We start from the raw sequence: 20,045 nt of genomic DNA, 5'->3' as shown, positions 1-20,045 counted from the left end.
TTCTTTTTTGCTTATTACTTTTGTGAATAAGGTGAATTCTCCCAGTTATTTGTGAGAGGTTCCTTCAGGGGAGACTAGAGCAGTGTTCCAGACAAGCAGTAACTTTCTTTAGTACAGACTGAGGCTCTTAATGGCTCAGTGGGGTGTGTGTGTGTGTGAGAACTCTCCAGGCTAATGAAACCAGTAATTTATGGTCCGGTCATAATACAATATATATTTCCTTTAACCTTCCAAAATGACATTTCTTCTCTAAAAATGAGTGTTTCCTTGTTTTGTTTAGTCCCACTTCCTCTGCCTTTTCTGTGGGGTGCAGTGAAACTCCCTCTAAAGACCCAGGCGTCCTTTTCCCACTGTTTCAGAAGAGATTTGTGGTTTTGCCCCTTGTATTGTGCCACATACTCTGGATAAGTGTGCTGTGCCTGATTAGTTTGAGATTGTCAGCACAGACATCCCATTAGGGGTTTCCCTGCTTCTGGCAGGTCTGTCTCAAATATTATAGTTCAAGGTTACAGGTGTCTTCTGGCTTTATCAAAATCGTTCTCTCTCTTTTCATTGTCAGCAATGATTTGAATTTTTAGAAAACACTGGGTAGAGTCTTTTGTCTGGTACTTTATAATCAGGTACTGTGAATATCCATTTAGAGACATCCATTATTTTGTTAGGATTCATTCCTTTAAGTGGTGTACTTCGAAAAGTTCAAGAATTCCAATCTGCTTTTCAACAGAACTATAGATATCTATAGTCTTCCACTAGTATTTGACAGTTTAAACCTTCATTTTCCCCTCGTTCAAAGAAATCAGCGTTTCTGGACCAGTCATAATTCAAGATCAGTTTCCCTCACCTTTCCACAATGACACATGCTTCTCTAAAAATGTGTGTTTTCTTGTTTAGTCCCACCCCCTCTTCCTATTCTATGGGGTTCAGTGAAGCCCATAGTTATACTAGTAACTACTGGTAACTAGTAACTTACTAGTTACTAGTACATATATACAGCTTTGCCTGTTTGATGTTCTAACATGGTATATCTCTTAAGTTTTATCTTTTTAATTATTAGGTGGAAAATAATTATATCTTTTTGGAAAATTTTCCATTACTGTCCACTAGTGATTTTTGTCTTCTTTTGGTGCCTTTGTCAACAACTCTTTATGGGTTGATATGAGCTTTTTCTTAAAGGTATATATTTTTCTTAGTCATTTGCATATTTTGGTTTTATTTTTTAATGTAATCTCTTATCAAATGTATTTTTATAGCAAGTTTAATATTTTCCCATATACCTTAGGTGTCATTTTTTTCTACATCAAGATTATATATTAATACATACATTCCCTTAGTGCTATAGATCTTATTTTTATATTTAAATCTATAATAAGTCTGGAATTTGTTTTGAATATGGTATAAAGTATTAATCTAGCCTCCTTTCCCCACAACTTTTAGTCATGGGCTCCATCACCATTTACAGATTAATTAATTTTCTTATTGGTTTAAGATACCACTATTAGCTCATTAATCTTATGCTTATTCAGAAACAGTTCTAAACTCTAAATTTTATTCTACGGTTTGCTTATTTTTACAGCTATACTACAATAATTTTATGTACTGATATGTTTTATTTTCTAGGAGGACAATATCCTATCATTACTGTAATTTTCAAAATCTCTTACTTAGTTGCATGTATTATCCTACCAAATGAAATTTGGTTATCATTTGTTGAGTTTCCAAAAAAAAAAAAAAATCTACAAACCCACTGGGACTTCTCTGAGTTCATTTATTTGGGAAGAATTGACATCTTGATAATATTAAGTCTTCTTAGCCAGTAATATGATATAGCTCTCCATTTAGACAAGTTTTCCTTATGTCCTTCAATAACAATATTGTGGTTTTCTTCACAGAGATTCTGCACATTTCTCATGAGTTTAACTCTTAGGTGATATATAATGTTTTGCTATTGGGAATGTAATTTATCTCTAATTCATTATTACTGGAATGTAGGAAAATACTGAGCTTCATTTATTTTTTAATTACTACTCTACTAGTCTTTCTTGTAAATCTAGTTGCTTTTCAGATTATTCTTTTGAGATTTAAACCTAGACAATGATGCCATCTACAAATAATGTTAGTTTTCTTCCTCTTTTCCAGTGTTTGCATTTTTAAATTTGCTTTCTTACCCAATTGCATTGGCAAACTTTTCCAGAACAATGTTGGTTAATAGAACTAGCAGGTGTACTTTACTTGTTCTTGATTATAATAGGAATACATATATTCTTTTACTGTTAAAGTGGCTTTTTAGTAGAACATGTGTGATTGGGTCTACTAAAATATTTTTGTTTTCCCATCCAACAATCACTATCCTTTAATTGTTGTGTGGATCATTTATCATGAGTGTGATTACTGATGGCTGCACTTAAGTGTACCTTCACTTATAATTGCTTTTTGGTTGTCCCCTCTGGTTTTGTTACTTTGTTTCCTTTTCCTACCTTCATTTTTTGGTCATCCATTTTAATTTTTCAGTTCGTTTTCTATAGCTCTTTGTATTTTTTTTTTTTTTTAGTTCTTGCTTTAAGGATTATGATATACATAACTAAGTTAATATCTTTCCAATTTAAACAAAATGCAGAAGCAAAATTTGGAGCCACAGAGTGTTGTGGACAAAATAATGAAATTAACCTAATTGTATTTTAATAAAATAATTTCGTTGCTCTGTTAAGAATAGACTCTAGGGGTACAAAGGCTAAAATATGGAGTCTATTGCAAATATAGGACAAAATATAAGGGGTTTCCTTCTATTACTATTTTGCTGTGAGAAGGTATTTGTGTTGTCAAATACTTTTTCTGCTTCTCCTGGGATAATTATTGAGGTAATCATTTTATTCTGTTATTATGGTGAATGGTACTGATTTTTTTCTCAATGCTAAACCATCCTTGCATTCCTTGGGTAAACCTCACGTGGTCATGAGGTTTTATCCTTGTAATGACTTTATTAAATTAAAATCTCTTAAGTGTAGCACAGGGTGCCAGATGGTGAGCCATAGTTCAACAAGCATTCACAAGAGAATGTAAAATAGAAAAGACTTTACTTACAGGTCCTGGAGGAAGTACACAGGGAGGTTAAGGCAGGGTTCAGGCAAAGGAGACATGATCTGAGGCACATGTCTTTAGTATGGTGCATGATAGGTAGAGTGCTTTGGGGTTTCCAGACTAAGACTGGGTTGGTAAATTCAAACCAAAAAATGTGTGGTTTTGATAAGCTCCAAGGGGATTTTATCTAAAGGATACACAAGGTCCTGGGAGGCTGAGGAGACTGTTGATCACAAGGGCTATTGGGGAAGTCATATGAGGCACTTACATGTTTGTGATTCTGTGGGCTATTATCTGGGGCATGGGCTTGCATGAGGGGACTTGTGTCAGTTTAAGGTCCCCATAGGCTGGTTGGCCAAACAAAATGCATCCAGAGGCAGCAATGCCAGGAGTAGCTTAAGCTCTTCACAATGTGTTTTACATATATTTAGATTTAACATGTCAATACTTTGTTAAAGAACTTTGAGGCTAAGTTCATGAGGCATATGGATTCCTAATATTCTTGTTTGCAAGGCTCTTGTCTGGTTTGGATGTTAAGGTTATGCTGGTCCCATATAAAGAATTAAAAAAGTATTCCCTCCTCTTCTATATTCTGAAAGATCCTATGTGAGACTGCTATTATTCTTTGTTAGAGGTTTGATGAAATTCACCAGTGAAGCAATATGGACTCGTTTATTTTATATGAAGGATTTTAATTATAAATTCAATACCTACTACAAATAAGTGGGTATTCTTGTTTTTTTTCTGAAAGTTTTTGTAATCTATATCTTTCAAGGAATTTTCCCACTTTCCCTAAGTTGCTGAATTAATTGGCATTTAGCTGTTACTAATATTCCCCTATTAGTCTTCAAATATTTGTGTTTGATGTGCCTGCTTCCACTCCAGACACTCTTTCTTGTTCTTTCCCTCTTTCTCTCTTTTTTCCTCTTCTTTTTTGATCATTCTTGGCAAGATATTATCAAATTTATTAAACGTTTCAAAGAATCAGATTGTGTTTTATTGGTTTTTCTCTACTGGTTGAATGTTTTCTGTTTCATTGATTTCTGCTATGTATTTATTAATTCTCCACATTTTCATACTTTGAGTTTAATTTGCTCTTCCTTTTCTATAGTTTTAAGGTATAAGCTTGCATAACTGATTTTCAACCTTTCTTTTTAAAAAATATAAGCTAGTAAAGCTATAAATTTCCTTCTAAAAACTACTTTAGATGCCTCCCATAATTTTTGGTATGTTTTATTCTCATTATCATTTATTTCAAAGTATTTTAAAATTCCCCCTGTGCTTTTTGTCTTTGATTTTGGCTCATTTAGTACTGTGTTGCTTACTTTCTAGATATTTGAGGAATTTTCCCAGGTGTATTTTAGTTATTTATTTTTAATTTAGTTTTATGTTTATTTCTTCTTTAGTATGATTTCAATCCTTCCAAATCATTCATTTGTGTCTATGCTGGACATATAATCTATATTGATGAATGTGCCACGAGTACCATGAATAATTGTTTGAATGTCGTGTTCTCTAAATGTCAATTAGATCGTGTTAGTTGATAATGGTAGTTTCAGTTATCTATGACTATATACCAGTGTCCCCCAACAGTGGCTTAGAGCACCAACATATATTTGTTTCAAAACTCTGCTATTTTAGCAATACTTAGTGGAAACAGTTTATCTGTGCTCCACTTAGCATTAGCTGTGGCATTTCAAAGGCAGCCCCCACTCAGTGTCCACTAGTTGGGGATGGTTTGAAGGATGGAAGCTGGTATCATCTAAAACTACTTAAATGGCTCTCTCTATTTTAATGTGGTCTCAATGTGGGTGGTCTCTGCAGTATTGTTCAAATTGTTTTCTATATTGTCACCTTTTTTTCTTTGTTCTACTAGTTTTTGCTTCATTTACTTTGCAACTTTGCTATTTTTATTGGTTGCATACACATTCAGATAGTTATGTCTTCCTGAAAAATTATTCCATATGTGTTGCAAACCCCGCAAACACTATTATCTTTTCCTTAAATAATCAGGTTTTTAAAGAAACTGAAAAGTGAGAAAGTTATTTATATTTGACTGTGTATTTTTTGGCATTCTTCATTCCTTATAGATTTAAATTGCTGTCTGATATTTTCCTCAAGCCTGAGGTATAGTTCTACTTATGAATTCCTCAGATTTCCTTTGATTCAAAGGATGCTTTTGCTGGATATAGAATTATAGATTGACAATATTTTCCTTTAAGTGGTTTAAAGATGTCATTTTAATGTCATCTGGCTTTCACTGTTTCTGAAGATAAGTGAGCAGTCATTCTTTGTCACCTATTTGTAATGAGCCTTTTTCCTCTGGTCCCTTTTAAGATTTTCTCTTAAACTTTGGTGTTCAACAATTTAACTGTGAGGTGGCTAGATGTGGTTTTCTTATGCTTATCTGGCTAGAATTAATTGAACCTCTTGGAAAATTTGTTGCCATTGTTTCTTTAATTTCTTTTTGTTCCAATATCTTTTTCCTCTTCTAGAATTCCAATTCATATTTGTTGAACAACTTGATGTTTTCCACAGGCCATGGAGGCTGTATTCATTTTTTTCTTCTTTGTGTGCTTTGGTTTAGTTTCTTTTGTCCAGTCTTCAAAAAATCCTTTCTTTTGCCATGTACAGTTAATTGTTAAGCCTATGCAGTGAGTTTTTCATTTCCAGTAGTTCTTATCAATTCTAGAATTTCCATTTCTTTTTTCCCCAAATTTGTATGTCTCTTTTTATATTCTGCATCTATTCATTCAATACAGCCATATTTCTCTTTAAATTCTTGGACATATCTACAATAGTTATTTTAAAGTCTTTGTCAGTTAATTCCAACATTAGTGCCATCTCTGAGCATCTCTGGGTTTGGATCTTCATGTGTTTTTCCTGCTTCTTTAAGTTTAGTGATTTTTTTATTGTATGCTAGACATATATGATCCAGTGTTGTTGAAAAATCTGGTGAGATTTTGTCTGAGATTGTCTCTTCCATTAAATGTTGTTGAAGTTGGTTTTGGTTGACAATAAGATTGTTTTGACTGGCAGGAAATTTACTTGATCAGCTTGAAGCAATTGATTTTTAAAACTTTGTTTGGGTAGGTCTAAAATAGATAGAGTAAGTCTTTATCTAAGATGGTACCTCTCTAGGGTCCCAAGTACATTCCTGGGGTATTCAGCCAAGTCTCTTCATTTGGCTAGTCAAAACATGAACATCTCTCAGTATTGTGAGAACTTTGGACACTGCATTAATTTTATGGCACTTGAGTAGTTTCCTATAAGATGTCTTAGAATCTCACTGTGAGCATGAACAGCTTACTATTCATCCAGAGACTAAAGGAAATCTCTGTGCAAATATATGGGGATATTATTCTATGTAGCCGTCCCTTCTCTGGTACATTCCCTCACAAATTTCACTTTTGCTTTTTCTACTCAGCAGGATTTCTGCTCTCTATTTGTGATCCTTTCTCTGTGCTGCTATTTGTAAAATGCACCCAGGCAGAAAGCCAGAGAGAATATAAAATTCACTTCAGTCATTTTTGTTGCTCTCAAGAATAACACCTGCATTATTTTTTCCAATGCCTAGAGAATTTCATTTATTTTTTCTCAATTTTTAAAAATCCAGGTATAATTGACTACATTATATTAGTTTCAGGTGTGCAGCATAATGATCGGATATTTGTATATTGTGAAATGATTCTTATTCAGTTTTTGAGTTGTTTACTGTGGGAGGCTATGATGCTAATTACATCATCATAGCAGAAACTAAATGTCTAGGCATGTCAAATTTCATATGTCTGTTAGGAAGCCAGATAGTAAAATGTGGTAACCAACTGAATGCATGAATTTGGAGTTTAAGAATGAAGTTTATGCTGGAGTCATAAATTTGGTATTCATCAGCATATATACTGTATATCAAGTTTTGAAGCGGATGAGATATCCTAGAGTTGGTATACATTGAAAGGATATAGAAAGACCGAGCCTTTGGGCAACTTTAAAATATCAGAAGGATGAGGAAGAATCAATAAATTCAGAAATATCAAATGGGTAGGAGCAAAACTTGTGGAGTGGGATGACCTGAAGCCAAGTGAAGAATATATTTCAAGGAGGAGGTAATGATCAACTGTGTCAACCAGTGCTGATTAGACAAGTAAGATAAGAATGTGAACTGACCATTGGATTTATCAAGCACTGGGGTCATAATGACCTTGACACCAGAAGTTCCAATGGAGTGGTGGAGATGAAAGCGTGACTGAAGAGGATTCAAATTAGATATGGGGGAAAGATTAGTAACAGAGAATATGGATACCTTATAGAATTAAGAATATAAAAATTATATGGAAAGGATTGTCAATATAGATAGTAAGTAAAATGATACAGTAATTACTTGTCCTTGAATGTTTAATAGAACTTTACTCGGAAACACCTGAGCTACTTCAGATAGAAGGGTAATTCCAGGCATGTTCTGTTAAGTGTTCAACAACCAACTCTCTGAGAGGAAAAAGCCCTGATTTGTAGCCTTTGCCAATTTTTGTTATGTAAATACTCCTATCATGGGAAATTTAAAGCTACCAATGTGATGTTACTGAACACGGAATTGGGAAGAGATACACATGAACCATGTTCAAGAGCTCAGCATGTCACTGGGTGCCTGGTCATTGTTTTCAATTTATTATATGATTATTGGTCTGTTAAGATTTTTATTTTAATTATTATTGAATTAATATTAACAATTTATATTTTCCTGAAAAACTATCTATTTCATTTATGTCATATTAGATTGTCACTGGCAATGGTGAAAATATAATGAAGGCTGTGATTAGGAATCACAAATATGCAACATTTTGTTTATGCCCTTCATTTATGTGAAAATAAAGTAATTATAACATAGTACAATATAAAAGAAATCCTTGCTAAAGGCAGAAATATGATGCTGTACTTCATAACCGTTCCATCAGAAACAAACTACATGCTATCAGGAAGTATGGGTATGGAAATGTCTTTTCATGTGCTTATATAAGATGTACAAACAAGATAGAATAAAACCTTCTACATAAAAAAGGCTGCTTGACCAAAAGAAAGACTAAATTGAAAACAGTGCAAAAATCTTTGTCTTTGGTCTACTTTCTAGATTTCTTCAAATTTGTCTACTGATCACCCAACTTTTTCATTTATCCTACTTTTTTTTAATATTTAAGGACTGATTCAACAATTATATACATTAAAAAATGGTCACCATGATAAGTGTAATTACCATAGAAAGTTATTACAATATTACTGACTATATTCTTTATGCTGTACTTTTCATCCCTATGACTTATTTATTTTATAATTGGAAGTTTGTATATCTTTATTGATTTCACCTATTTCACCTGCTGCCCCACTCCCCATGACAACCTCCAGTTTCTTCTCTGTATTTATGATTCTATTTCTGTTTTGTTTATTCATTTGTTTGATATTTTTAGATGCCACATATAAGTGAAATCATAGTATTTGCCTTTCTCTGTCTGACTTATTTCACTTACCATAATACCCTCTAGGTCTATCTGTGTTGTTACAAATGGCAAGATTTCATTCTTTTTCATAACGGAGTAATATGCCATTGTATATTGTGTACCACTTCTTTTTTATCCATTCATTGATTGATGGACACTTAGGTTGCTTCCATATCCTGAATATTGTAAATAATGCTGCAGTAAACATAGGAGTGCATATATCTTTTCAAATTTTTGGTTTTGGGTTCTTTGGGTAAATACCCAGAAGTGGAATTACTGGGTCATGTGGTATTTATATTTTTGATTTTTTGAGGAACCTCCATACTATTTTCCATAGTGGCTGTACAAATTTACAGAAAAAAATTAGAGACAGCACAATAAATGGAAAAATATTCTATACTCATGGATTGGAAGAATTGATATTGTTAAAATGTCTGTACCACCCAAAGCAATCTATAGATTCAGTGAAATCTCTATCAAAATACCAATGGCATTTTTCACATATCTAGGGCAAATAATCCTAAGATTTGCATGGAATTAGAAAAGACCCAAGAGATAAAGCAATCTTGAGAAAGAAGAACAAAACTGGAAGTGTCATGCTTCCTGATTTCAAACTTTATTACAAAGCTATAGTAATCAAAACAGTATGACACAGGCACAAAAATAGACACCTAGCTCAAAGGAACAGAATAGAGAATCCAGAAATAAACCCATGCTTATATGATTAACTAATAGGTAACAAAGGAGGCAAAAAATATGCAATGGGAAAAGACAGTCTGTTCACTAAATTGTGTTTGGAAAACTGGACAGCTACATGCAGAGGAATGAAATTGGACCACTGTCTCACACCATACACAAAAATAAACTTGAAATGGATTAAAGACCTAAATATATGACCTATATAAGAACCGTAAAACCCCTGAAAGAAAACAGGCAGTAAACTCTTGAACATCAACATTCACAATTTTTTTCTAGATACGTCTCTTTAGGCAAGGAAAACAAAAGCAAAAATAACCAGGGACTACATCAAGCTATCCTACCATATTTTTAGTTTCCAAGAATTTTTTTCTATTATCTTGTTTTTGATCATGGATACAATATATAATCTTATGGAAGAAAATTAATTGTATATTTGAGGTTTTCCTCTGTTTCCAGTACTGCTTCTTTTCCTCTAAATTTCTCCTCTACCTTTTGATTTGCCTTTGTTTTTCTCTTTAGTGTTATAGTTTTTCCTCAAATGTCTTTTGATCTTGGTAGTCCCATCATATTTAAGAGCTAAAAGGCTCTGTGTGTGCTTCTGTGTAGGTTTTAAATATGTTCATGGTTGGTGATAGAAATGGGTCATTTCTTTGAAAGAATCCATGTATGTCTGCATGTGTTGTTGTTTTATTTTGTTTTCCAGTGGGCAGTTTTCCCTGAACAAATTTCTTTAATCCACTGCCTTAGAGATGTAAAAGCCTGGCTACCAGTATTCTGGGATCCAAGTAAAGAATGGGGGCTCCCAAATATCACCATTTGGTATGTTATTTCCATAATGTTCCCTTTTTTTCCTTTAAGTAATGCACTTTACCCCAGTTCTCCATGAGCCTGGTGTTCCTAAGTCCAGGATCCACCTGGTTCAATATGTAAGAGAAGAAGCCTTCAACATTATTCCAGGTGAGCAGAGTAGCCACCCAGTTGGTGATCCAGCAATCCTTCTTCTTATTCAGACTTGTCAATCAGTTCACCTATATTTAGTCCCACCTATACACTCACTTTCTAGAACACCTCAGGTTCCAATTACTGAAGCTCTCTTGGATTGTGCAGCCCAAATCAGTTTAAATTTGAGCTGCCTTCATGGCCAGTTTGGTTTCAGATTTCTCTGGTCTGCTAGTCAGTTCTACTTGTCCATCTGCTTTTTTATTTCCAAATTTGTGTTGCTTTCATCTCTTCTATTCTCTTTATACCTATGAGCTCCTGTCTTAAAACAAAGTCATCTAATGTTGCTTGAGTGAGGTTTCAGAAGTGAGTTGTGATGAACATTAAGCTCTATCTATCATCTCTTTTTAAGTTGACTAGCTTACATTTTATTCTTATATAGGACTACCTTCACCACTGCTCTGATTTCAGAGCCCTTTCAACCATAGACATTTAAAAAAAATTTTTTTATTGAAGTATAATTGATATACAATATTGTATTAGTTTCAAGTATACAACATAGTGATTCAACAGTTACATATGTTATTAAATCCTCACCCCAATTAGTGTAGTTACTGTCAACATAGAAAGATGTTACAGAACTATTGACTATATTCTCTATGCTGTACTTTCGTCCTCATGAATAATTTATATCATGACTGAGATTTTCTGCCTCTTTATCCCCTTCACCTATTACACCCATCCACCCTAACCCCTAACCACCAGTCACTTCACAGTGTCTGTGAGTGTTTTGTTCATTTTGTTTTGTTTTTAGATTCCACATGTAAATGAAATCATATGGTATTTGTCTTTCTCTGCCTGCCTTATTTCACTTCTCAGGATACCCTACAGGTCCATCCATGTTGTCGCAAATGGCAGGATTTCTTTCCTTTTTATGGCTGAATAATATTTCATTGTGTGTATATACCACATTTTCTTTATCCACTCATCTACTGATGGACACTTTGGTTGCTTCCATATTTGGCTATTGTAAATAATGCAGCCATAAACATAGGGGTGCATATGCCTTTTTGAGTCTGAGAAGTTGTATTCTTTTGGTAAATTCCAAGGAGTGGGATTCCCAGGTCAAATGGTATTTCTATTTTTAGTTTTCTGAGGAACCTCCATATTGCTTTCCACAATGGTTGAACTAGCTTACATTCCTACCAGCAGTGTAGGAGGGTTCCCCTTTCTCCACATCCTCACCAGCATTTGTTGTTCTTAGTCTTTTTGATTCTGGCCATCCTTACTGGTGTGAGGTGATATATCATTGTGGTTTTAATTTGCATTTCCCTGATGATTAGTGATGTGGAGCATTTTTTCATGTGTCTGTTGGTCATATGAATTTCTTCTTTGGAGAACTGTCTCTTCATATCCTCTGCCCATTTTTTTAATCAGGTTATTTGCTTTTTGGGTGTTGAGGCATGTGAGTTCTTTATATATTTTGGTTGTTAACCCCTTGTCAGATATGTCATTTACAAATATATTCTCCGATACTGTAGGATGCCTTTTTGATCTGCTGATGGAGTCCTTCGCTGTACAGAAACTTTTTAGTTTGATGTAGTCCCATGTGTTCATATTTGCTTTTCTTTCCCTTTCTCGAGGAGATGCATTCAGGAAGAAGTTTCTCATGCTTATATTCAGGAGATGTTTGCCTATGTTGTCTTCTAAGAGTTTATGGTTTCATGACTTACATTCAGGTCTTTGATCCATTTCAAGTTTACTTTTGTGTATGGGGTTAAACAATAATCCAGTTTCATTCTCCTGCATGTAGCTGTACAGTTTTGCCAACACCAGCTGTTGAAGAGGCTGTCATTTCCCCATTGTATATCCATGGCTCCTTTATCATATATTAATTGACCATATATGGTTAGGTTTATGTCAGGGCTCTCTAGTCTGCTCCACTAGTCTATGGGTCTGTTCTTGTGCTAGTACCAAATTGTCTTGATTACTGTGGCTTTGTAGTAGATCTTGAAGTTGGGGAGCATAATCCCCCCAGCTTTATTCTTCCTTCTCAGGATTGCTTTGGCTATTTAGGGTCTTTTGTGGTTCCATATCAATTTTAGAACTATTTGCTCTGTTCATTGAAGAATGCTGTTGGTATTTTGATAAGAATTGCATTGATTCTGTAGATTGCTTTAGGCAGGATGGCCATTTTGACAATATTAATTCTTCCTATCCATGAGCACAGGATGTGTTTCCATTTATTGGTATCTTCTTTAATTTCTCTCATGAGTGTCTTGTAGTTTTTAGGGTATAGGTCTTTCACTTCTTTGGTTAGGTTTATTCCTAGGTATTTTATTCTTTTTTGATGCAACTGTGAATGGAATTGTTTTCCTGATTTCTCTTTCTGCTAGTTTATCATTAGTGTATAGGAATGCAACAGATTACTGCGTATTAATTTTGTATCCTGCAACTTTGCTGAATTCAGATATTAGATCTAGTAGTGTTGGAATGGATTCTTTAGGGCTTTTTATGTACAATATCATGTCATCTGCTAACAAGGACAGTTTAACTTCTTCCTTGCCAATCTGGAGGCCTTTTATTTCTTTGTGTTGTCTGATTGTTATGGCAAGGACCTCCAGTACTATGTTGAATAGAAGTGGGGAGAGTGGGCATCCTTGTCTTGTTCCCCATCTTAAAGGAAAAGCTTTCAGCTTCTTGCTGTTAAGTATAATGTTGGCTGTGTATATGTACTGTAATAAAATTATAAAATGATATATTTAAAATATAGCTAAGGTAAAATTAATTTTATATACTAAGGATTGTATGAGTCTAATGGCTTTTGTTGCTTAGCTTAAATGTGAACATTAGACTCTGGGGTAGTCTCTGACTCATCTCTTTCAATGACTGGCAAGTAATTACACATAGGGACTAGTGGAAAGCAACAAGGGTCTAAGTCCCCTGAGTAAGAGCATGAGACTTTAGTGTGCGAACTTGCAAGAGTATGATGGCTGAATGTATGAAATGCAGAGATGCTCTGTAGTTGGTTATCCATGTTGCACGCGGAGCCTCCATAGGTAGGAAGACTAATCACATGCAGTTCTGGCAATGAGTGAGCCACTACCAATAATTTTGAAGTAGTGATAACTGTAAATGATATTTTTAGTTATCTGTTGTAACAATAAAGTGATATGAAAATATTTGTGATTTCTATTAGGGCCAAAGTTAGATAGATATTGCTAAGATTGCTGAGATTTTTGTTGCCTGTATTTATACTTGAGGGAAATGTCAAGTTTGTCTAGTGAAAAAGAAAAGATATAATTTTTTCCCTTACCTGCAATCACAAACCCCTCAAACTTTACCCTTGTTTGCCTTAGGTTCTTTACTCTAGTCTCACTCATGATCTTCTACTATATTAGTCATACATTTTTAGAAAATAACGTTGGAGCTTATCTCAATTCCTTCTCTTCCTTAGTGCCTTAGTTTAATTGGTATTGAATCTTGAAGAAGGTGTTTTTGGCAAAGCTGTTTGTAGATGATGAAATCTGAGAAACATGAACTAGACCAGAAACCATGAAGTCTGGTTGTTTTCAGATCTAAAAAGTGAGTTGATTTAGGAACAAACTTACCCTGCTTTTTTCTTCAGCGCTTGAGAAAAGTTGAGCCCATTTTTGCTTCCATGTTGAGCCTTTTTCTTTGTTAACCACAGGGAAGGATCTGAATCAGAGACACATGGTGTGATGTCTGGCCTCCAGAGATACAGTTAGCCCAACAGAACTATCCTGCAAAACATAGCCTGAATTTATGGTTTTACTCAAAGCAACTAGTCTGGATTTGTTTAGTTTCTTTTTTTGTGTTAATGGAGATAGTGTGTGTGGGGAAAAAAGATTATTTCTGCTGTGGGCTTAGATTCAGTCGGAAAGCTGTAATTTACCCTAATCCTACAAACTATGTTGTTTTCCAAACATATAAACTTAAGATATGTATATTTGAGCTATATATAGTAATAAGCATTTCACTTAAAAGTAGCTTTATGATGTTAGATCTAATATTTCTTCTAAATAGTCTGGCTTTGAGGTCATTCTTGTAATTTGAAATTGTAAAATTGAACACCTTGTTCTAAAGTTGAACACATTGTACCTAGTTCTCTATGTGCCTTGTTTTCTGAGGTTTGGAAAAGTAATGAAAACTCTCATTTTGTGTGGAATTCTCAACTGAGAACAAAGAATAGAGACTTAAGGTTTGAGTTTGAAAGCCCTTGGGTTCCTTCAATTATGCAGAAGGTCCTCATGATCAGTATAAAATGGGTACTAGAAAGAAAACTGCTTTTAAGAGGAATCTATTTTAAATGGTGATGAATATTTCAAGATAGTGAAAAAAGGTTTAATTAAATCATTAGCTTGAAAAAGAAATAAAATTTCTAATTAATTTTGTTTCAGATTACAAAATACAGTTTAAAACTGCATTGATTTAAAACAAGGGGCATTACGAATAACACACATAATGTAGTGGGGGCAGTCACAGGGAAGGAAGTATAACTCAGAGAAGACAAGTAGTGACTCTATAGCATCTTACTACGCTGATGGACAGTGACTGTAATGGGGTATGTGGTGGGGACTTGATAATGGGGGGAGTCTAGTAACCATAATGTTGTTCAAATAATTGTATATTCATGATACCAAAAAAAAAAAGCAAGGAATGAATCAAATGTTTTGGGCATACATTTTCTGACAAATGGTATGATAGGAAGAAAGGATATTTTCTCTTCACACTTCTGGTTTTTTTTAATGTGATCATTTAGAGTCTTTTTTTTTTTTGCAAAAACTTACAAGGGCTTCAGCACAGTCCCCAATGACCTTGTTTCATACTGTCATATTCAGATCATCCTCCTTGAGGTGACTATCTTGTCTTGTCTTTTTCATTTTGCAAGACCTAAATTTCATTTTCATTCTACTTGTTTTGTGTTTTCAAGTGTTGAGTCTGACTTTCCATGAGAATAGATATTAATGTATTATGTGGGAACGGATTTCATAGATGTCTAGTTCATTAGTGAAAATTTTCAGGTTCTAGCTGTTATTACCCCATACATCCTCCTAACTGGGAGCATGGGGGTGGTGGTAAGGGTGGGGAACTCATATTCCAACTCTTCTTAAAATATTAATGAGGGCAAAGAAGAAATATGAAGTTATAGAAGCACTAACCTCCAAACACATTGGTGAAAGATCTGGCCCATACCAGGAGGTATTTCCAATAATCAAATAGTAGAAAGGTTCCTGAGATGGAAAGTGAGGTTGAATTGGTAAATGGCAGGGTATGTCTACCCATTTCCACTATGTCACCTACCTTGGAGAGAGGGAGTTTTCACTGACTATGGGCTAAAAATGAGTAAGAGAGTGCTTTCTGTATCCTGTCTGCCATATCTGTTTTCTAAAACTAACCAGGGCATTAGTCTTTATTTCCATCTCTCTGTCTTTTCTATCAAGTAGTACTTTCTAAGGCTATCTGGAGATGAAAATTTGCCATAATGCACTGTACGAGCCAATGGACAACAAGTGGTGTTTTGTGAGTAAGCCTGTGAAAACTGTAACAATAATGATTTTATATAATGTCACTACTATTATTACTACTAATAATAGTGGCTAACATTAAGCCCATACTAAATAGCAGGCATTCAGGAACTTATCAGCTCTTTATAACAACCCTAGTGAGGTAGGTACTGTTATTATTTCCATTTTACATGTGAGGAAACTGATACATGGAGAAGTTGTATAGCCTGGCCATGGTCACACAGCCAGTAAGTGGAAGATCAGAATTTGAACCTGGGTATCTAATTCCAGGGTCCACACTGTAACCACTATGTTTTGCTGCCTTTCTGTAGAAAGAAAGAAAGGGCAGAAACTAGAATGACCATGAGAAAAGAATATTTTAAGTTAGAGGTGCTACACATTGGGGTTTCATGAGTTAATGAGAATACTAGATGACGTGGGGCTTTGAAAGGCTATTGTCACTTAAAAAAATGCATAGTAAAAGGAGAAGTGCCTTGGACTCGATTGTTTTGGTTTCAATTCCCATCCTACCACTTTGAATGTCTCCCATTGTTTTGGGGGATGGGGTGGGTTAGTATTCAATATTGATCTACTAACCTATGTTCTTTTTCTCTTAGAATCTCTGCTATCAAGAGAAGAGTTGGCCCTGAGATCTTTTCCACAGGTAAATGATGTAACATGATGGAAAAAGCATGTAGTCTCAAAGGCTAAGATGTGAAGTGAGGGGATTCGGGGTATAGACAAAATGTTTCTAAGAAACATCAAGAAAGAACTGGGCTTCTTGTTTTACCAGACAAGAAAGGGCTGAGAGGAGGGAGATTATGTGGAGGAAAGTTAGTAAAAGTGGGGAGTTTATGGGGTTCCAGAGAGAGGGAGAGAGGGCTGCTGCTCCTGTTCTCCAGGCCGACAGGTGCAAAAGTGCTACACCTCAGAGAGGCTTGGGGACAGGACATCTGAGGTAACTTGGGTATTGTGCGCTTGGTATCCAAGAAGATAAAACCATGCCAACCTTAGAGAGAGTCATGTTCCTTAGTGTGGTGTGAAAACAGGAGGGGAAAAAATCCTGTTCTATTCTCAGTATAGCATGGACGAAGCAGCAAGAACTACAGATCCTAAAGTGACCATTTAGATAGGAATGAGGACCACTTCTAGCTAAGCTGTGTGGACTGATGACTAAGACCAAATGATACAGTGGATTTCTCAGTGGACATCTTTGTAGGAAGATGATTCCTGCACTAGATCTACTATATTCCCTCCCTTGCAACCAGTAGCTTGCTACTTTGTAAGCTCTTCAGAACTTAGACACAACCCACAGCAGACAAAGGTAACTGCAATTCCAGATTTATGAAATTCTGCTATCCTCTTAAAAATGTATGTATTCTTATTTAGCCAGGTGTGTCCTTTCATAACCCTAGTTACTATAATGCTTAGTCTCTAATAGTTTTTTAAGGCCGTTCTTTAGTTAATCTTTCTAGAAAATGATATTGTGCCCACACCGACTAGTTTATCAAGCATTTACAAGTCCCCCGATCCCATATTTTAATTAATTAGTTTTTAAAGCAGGTAATATGCGCACTTGGTAAAAAATTCAAAAGACAACAGCTAATGGACAATGAAAAATAAGTTTCCCTTCTACCTTTGCCCCTCAGTCCTACCCCTGATAGTAGGCTTTTATGTTTCCTAGATAGCACTGTACATATTCTCATATGTATACATAGTCTAAAAACAGACCCACAGTCATATTTTATACACTGCTCTCTACCTTGCCTTTTCCATGTAACAAGATGTCTTGGCTATTGGTTGTATTAGGCATTCCATTCTAGATATGCCCCATGATGTATTTAAGCAATCTCTATTGATGGGAATTAAGGTTGTTTCCAGATTTTTGCTGTTAAGAGTTAGTGCTACAATGAATTGTTTGTATATACTTCTTTGCACATTATTTGAATATACCTAAATGATAATACTAGAAGTAGAACATAGGACTGACAATTATGTGCATTTAAAATTTTATCAGACATTGCCCAGTGCCTCTCATAGGGATTCTGCCAAGCGAAATTCCCACATCAGTATATGAATACCATCTCCTCCTACTATCAAACTTGTTTTTTCTCATCTGGTAAGTGAAAATTAGCATCTCATTGTAGTTTTTCTTTTCACTTAAAAATTAATTTGTATTTTTGTCTTTATTTTTTCTGTTATCTGTTCATGATCTTAGCTCACTTTTCTTATTGATTTTTATGTGTTTTATATATTCATAAAATGCATAGAATTTTATATTTTAGGAAATTGGCCCATTTTAATTTGTATTGGGAATGGTTTCTTCCCCTTTGTTGTTTATGCTATGACTTTGTTTATTCCTTTGGACAATAATTCTTTTTATTTTATTCCTTTGGACAAGAATAGACTTTTTATTCTTATCTAGTTGAATTCATCAGTCTTTAATGGTTTTAGTCAGACCTTCCACACTCAAGAAGTTTTCTTTTTAAACTTCATGCTTTCTTTTAGTACTTTTTTCTGTTTTAATTTTTATGTTTAAATCTTTCTCAATGAGGAATTTATTGTAAAGTGAAAAGCAAAATGTTAATTGCCGTGTCTATGATGTTCCAATTATAACTTTTATTTTAAGTTCCTGATGAATCATGTGCAATAGAATACGGTTCTACTTTATACTTTCAAAATAATCTGTTTGAATCACTTGTTTATTTGCAAAAAGAAGTTCTGCAAGAAAAAAAAAGTCTCTAGTATACTTCTTCACACTCCAAAAAAAGTCATCCAGTCTGGGTGAGTTAATTGTAACAAGACTGGAGTGGGGAAAAGGTCAGAGGGAGTGTTTAACTATTATAAACTTACTGAGCAAATGCAAACTATGGCAAACATGGTTTACAGTTTTATGTGAACAAAGACAGTTCTCTAGGGTCAACATTCTAAAAAATGTAGTTTCCTATAACAAGAATTTATATTCTCAACATTTTATAAGTCAACAGTCCTTGAAATTATCAAAACAAACCTTTGAATATTATAGGAAAACTGTCTTATTCTGTAAACTTAGGCAGAAATTCAACTTTAAGATAACATGATACAGAATAAGTGTAGGTTTAATTTAAATTTTATGGTAACTGGTATATAAATATTCTCTAAACTCCTTCATTATCTAGCTAAAACAAAGGGTAATGGTAGCCCAGTGCCTTGCATTTTTAAAAGCACTTATGTTAACAACTCAAAGTTTCTTATTAAATAGCATTGAAATACATTGCTATCACCAGAACTATTATTTTAACAAAGTCTGAGTCAAAGACCTTGGGCAAAGACAAACATACTCTGATATGAATAAAAGATCTAAGCTATATGACTTTGTAAAAGATGGTACTTTGAATTTAAATTTAGCAATTGATGAAACTTCAGTTGCAAAAATACTCTATATTGTTACTTTTATTGATTTTTAGTTTAATTACTCACTAGTACTTACTAATCATTGCTAAGCTTTACAAAAATTAACTTTTACACAACAAAATATGAGTACATTCACATTTGAAAAAATATATATATAATGATAAAGCTAAAATCCCTTTTGCCTCTATCCCTTCACCTGTTTTCCTCTCCTCCACAACCCAGCCTCAGACTGTTGTAACTTTGGTGTTTATGCTCCCAGAGATTTATTTCTTTACTCAACAATATACTTTTCAGATATATTCACATTGAAGCATTTAGATCTTAGTTTCAACTGTGGCACAGAATTCCATCAAATATATGCACACACAGTCACATTCCTCTATTGATGCACATGTAGCTTTCTTTCAGTTTTTCATTATTTAGAATAACATTGAAATAAGTATGCTTATAAATGTCTCCTTATGCACCAATGATTTTTTTTTTTTAGGAAAGAGTTCTAAAATTGGAATCTTGTGGTTATAGTGTATGAGCATTTTAAGTTTTAATAGAAATTGTCAAATTATCCTCCAAAGTGGCTATACTAATTCATGCTTCCATAACCAGTGTATAATACTGATTTCCCTATTATCTTTTCAACACTTGATTTTGTCAAACTTTTAAAATTATTGCTAATTTGGTGAATGTGAACTAGTATCTTACTATTTTAATTTGCATATCACTGATTACTACTGAGTTGATTATCTTTTTGTATGTATATTGGCCATTCAAGTTTCTTCCTCTGTAAATTACCTGTTCATATCATTTGCTCATTTTTCTTTTGGGCTGTTTTTAAATCCCAATTTTAAATTTCTTATTGCATTGTTAGAATTCTTTATGTTCTTCCAGATAGTAATCCCTTTTGTATTATTTGTGTTACAGCTATTTT

At 34.2% G+C, this 20,045-nt stretch overlaps 1 long non-coding RNA gene across 2 annotated transcripts in view; it reads left to right on the top strand.

The window, feature by feature from the left end:
- The window catches only part of LOC130678956 (uncharacterized), a 38,126-nt gene extending 20,111 nt beyond the window's left edge, over positions 1–18,015 (top strand). For both annotated transcript variants that reach the window (XR_008991936.1, XR_008991935.1), the window contains 2 exons: positions 16,345–16,391; positions 17,745–18,015. This is a non-coding gene — a long non-coding RNA (uncharacterized LOC130678956). The remainder of the gene's footprint in view (positions 1–16,344; positions 16,392–17,744) is intronic.
- The last annotated feature ends 2,030 nt before the right edge of the window (positions 18,016–20,045 follow it).

Source organism: Manis pentadactyla, chromosome 10 (assembly GCF_030020395.1).
Source record: "Manis pentadactyla isolate mManPen7 chromosome 10, mManPen7.hap1, whole genome shotgun sequence".
NCBI lineage: Eukaryota > Metazoa > Chordata > Mammalia > Pholidota > Manidae > Manis > Manis pentadactyla.
The sequence above is the reverse complement of the archived record's forward strand: the minus strand, read 5'-3'. Positions and strand labels throughout refer to the sequence as shown.